Source organism: Engystomops pustulosus, chromosome 8 (genome assembly GCF_040894005.1).
Source record: "Engystomops pustulosus chromosome 8, aEngPut4.maternal, whole genome shotgun sequence".
Taxonomy (NCBI): domain Eukaryota; kingdom Metazoa; phylum Chordata; class Amphibia; order Anura; family Leptodactylidae; genus Engystomops; species Engystomops pustulosus.
This window is the reverse complement of record NC_092418.1, coordinates 2,282,185-2,286,268: the sequence shown is the minus strand read 5'-3', so window position 1 is coordinate 2,286,268 and position 4,084 is coordinate 2,282,185.

Below are 4,084 nucleotides of genomic sequence, written 5' to 3'. Positions count from 1 at the left end.
GGGTATATTCTGGGACGGGGGTATATTCTAGGACGAGGGTATATTCTGGTACAAGGGTATATTCTGCGAAGGGGGGTATATTCTGCGAAGGGGGGTATATTCTGGGACGGGGGTATATTCTGGGACTGGGGTATATTCTGCGAAGGAGGGTATATTCTGGGACGGGGGTATATTCTGGGAAGGGGGGTATATTCTGGGAAGGGGGTATATTCTGGGATGGGGGTATATTCTGGGACGGGGGTTTATTCTGGGACGGGGGTATATTCTGGGAAGGGGGGTATATTCTGGGACGGGGGTATATTCTGGAAAGGGGGGTATATTCTGGGAAGGGGGGTATATTCTGGGAAGGGGGGTGTATTCTGGGAAGGGGGGTATATTCTGGGACGGGGGTATATTCTGGGAAGGGGGGTATATTCTGGGATGGGGGTATATTCTGGGACGGGGGTATATTCTGGGACGGGGGTATATTCTGGGAAGGGGGGTATATTCTGGGATGGGGGTATATTCTGGGACGGGGGTATATTCTGGGACGGGGGTATATTCTAGGACGGGGGTTTATTCTGGGACGGGGAGTATATTCTAGGACGGGGGTTTATTCTGGGAAGGAGGGTGTATTCTGGGAAGGGGGGTATATTCTGGGACGGGGTGTATTCTGGGAAGGGGGGTATATTCTGGGACGGGGGTGTATTCTGGGAAGGGGGGTATATTCTGGGACGGGGGTATATTCTGGGAAGGGGGGTATATTCTGGGAAGGGGGGTATATTCTGGGATGGGGGTATATTCTGGGACGGGGGTATATTCTGGGATGGGGGTATATTCTGGGACGGGGGTATATTCTGGGACGGGGGTATATTCTGGGGCGGGGAGTATATTCTAGGACGGGGGTTTATTCTGGGAAGGGGGGTTTATTCTGGGAAGGGGGGTATATTCTGGGCTAGCCAGGTATAAACTGGGAAAGGGTTATTCTGACCTGCTACACCTGCACACGGTACCCAAAACAACCTAATTGGGTCCACTCATCCCCTCCTGACTATCTAAGACTGTGAGAGAGCCCTCAGCATGTGGAGTGTCAGCCACTGAGCCAAGCCTGTCTTCTGTATGTGATACTACAACCCAAAAGATTGTTAGTGTTTTCTAGGGAGGTTTATGCTGAGCGCTGATACTTACATCCCTAATAGAGATGAGCGAACATACTCGTCAGAGCTTGATGCTGGTTGGAGCATTAGCGTACTCGAAACTGCTCGTTACTCGGACGAATACTTCGCCCGCTCGAGAAAATGGCAGCTCCCGCCGTTTTGCTTTTTGGCAGCCAGAAACAGAGCCAATCACAAGCCAGGAGACTCTGCACTCCACCCAGCATGACGTGGTACCCTTACACGTCGATAGCAGTGGTTGGCTGGCCAGATCAGGTGACCCTGGGATAGACTAGCCGCTGCCCGCGCTGCTCGGATCATTCTGTGTCTGGATGCCGCTAGGGAGAGAGCTGCTGCTGGTCAGGGAAAGCGTTAGGCTGTTCTATTAGCTTACTGTTAGGCAGGAGTGATTCTCAAAGAACCCAACAGCCCTTCTTAGGGCTACAATAACGTTCTACTTTTTTTTTTTTATTTGCAGCTAGTACCATATTGTGAGGAATTAGCAGGGGGACTTGCTACCGTTGTGTTTAGCTCTTAGTGGCACACATATCCACCTCAAACACCAAAGTGGGAAAATTTATTAGGGGTTTGATTTCAATTAGGCACAGTCTGCCAGTTTCTTTTTATTTTACGTTTATTTTTTCATAACTCAGCGTCATCTCATCTGGCATAGTAGTGTGCTTTCATACTTGGCTAGAAAATAGCCATAGGAGAATCCAAACGGCTTACTTACGCCTACAGTAGCGTTATATATTTGATTTCTGGTTGATCTGCTGGTGGCTGTACTTGCTGCAGTGCATCTACTAGCCAATTGTGAGGAATTTGTAGTGAGACTTGCGACCGCTGTGTTCTGCGCTTAGTGACGCACATATCCATAGCAAAGACCGAAGTGGGAAAATTTAGTAGGGGTTGGATTTCAATTAGGCACTAACTCAGTGTCATCTCATCTGGCATAGCAGTGTGCTTTCACACTTGGCTAGAAAATAGCCATAGCAATAGGATAGCATCGTTTGGTTTTAAAAACTAAAAAACACAAAAAAAAAAAAAAACACAAAAAAACACAAAAAAAAGTTAAAAAAAAATTAAAGTTATAACTTTCATTTTCAAAATGTTTAACCCGAGGGCTAGGGGTAGAGGAAGAGGGCGGGGACGTGGGCGTCCAACTACTGCAGGGGTCAGAGGCCGTGGTCCTGGCCGGGGTGAGACACCACCTGCTGATGAGGGAGCAGGGGAACACCGCAGAGCTACACTCCCTAGGTTCATGTCTGAAGTTACTGGGACTCGTGGTAGAGCACTGTTGAGGCCAGAACAGTGCGAACAGGTGATGTCGTGGATTGCCGACAATGCTTCAAGCAATTTGTCCACCAGTCAGTCTTCCACGCAGTCCACCCATGTCACCGAAATCGGCACTCCTCCAGCTCCTGCACCTCAGCCTCCTCCCCCCAAGTCTGCCCCCTCCCAGGAAAATTTGGCATTTGAACCGGCATACTCTGAGGAACTGTTTTCTGGACCCTTCCCACAGTCACAAACCACTTGTCCGGTTGCTGCTGAGCAATTTTCCGATGCCCAGGTTTTCCACCAGTCGCAGTCTGTGGGTGATGATGACCTTCTTGACGTAGTGGAAGAAGTGTGTAAAGAGGTGTCCGACGATGAGGAGACACGGTTGTCAGACAGTGGTGAAGTTGTTGTCAGGGCAGGAAGTCCGAGGGGGGAGCATACTGAGGGATCAGAGGATGATGAGGTGACAGACCCAAGCTGGGTTGAGAGGCCGGGTGAACACAGTGCTTCTGAGACGGAGGAGAGTCCTCGACCAGAACAGGTTGGAAGAGGCAGTGGTGGGTCCAGACGAAGAGGCAGAGCCAGAGCAGGTGCATCAGCGCCAAATGTTGCCCGTAGTCAAGCTCCCGTGGCGAGGGCTAGATTTTCAGAAGTCTGGAGGTTCTTTAAAGAAACACCGGATGACCGACGGACTGTGGTGTGCAACCTTTGCCAAACCAGGATCAGCAGGGGTTCCACCACTACTAGCTTAACTACCACCAGTATGCGCAGGCATATGAATGCTAAACACCCCACTCAGTGGCACCAAGCCCGTTCACCTCCGGCCGTGCACACCACTGCTCCTTCCCCTGTGTCAGCTGATAGTCAGCCCCCTGCCCAGGACCCTGGCACAAAAACCCCATCGTCGCCTCCACGATCCTCCACAGCATCCACCAGCGTTCAGCTCTCCATACCCCAGACGCTGGAGCGGAAACGGAAATATAGTGCAACCCACCCGCACGCCCAAGCCCTTAATGTCCACATCTCCAGATTGCTTAGCCTGGAGATGCTGCCCTATCGGCTAGTAGAGACCGAGGCCTTTCGCAACCTCATGGCGGCGGCCGCCCCTCGGTATTCGGTCCCCAGCCGCCACTACTTTTCCCGATGTGCCGTCCCAGCCCTGCACCGGCACGTGTCAGACAACATCATCCGTGCCCTGACCAACGCCGTTCCTGACAAGGTCCACCTGACCACGGACACGTGGACGAGTGCTGCCGGGCAGGGCCACTATATATCGCTGACGGCACATTGGGTTAACTTGGTGGAGGCTGGGACCGAGTCTGACCCTGCGGCTGGTCATATACTGCCGACGACGAGGATTGCGGGGCCTACCTCAGTCCAGGTCTTTCAGGCATACTATGCCTCCTCCTCCTCCCACCCATCCTCCACCTCCTCCTCCGAACTACCATCCGTGGGCATGGCGCCATCAGTCGCTAGCTCTAGGCACAGCAGCAGTGCCGTCGCTAAGCGACAGCAGGCGGTGCTCAAACTGCTGAGCCTAGGCGATAAAAGGCACACCGCCCAAGAACTATTACAGGGCATCACGGCGCAGACTGATCTGTGGCTGGCACCGCTGAACCTGAAGCCAGGCATGGTTGTGTGTGACAACATCCGTAACCTGGTGGTGGCTCTGC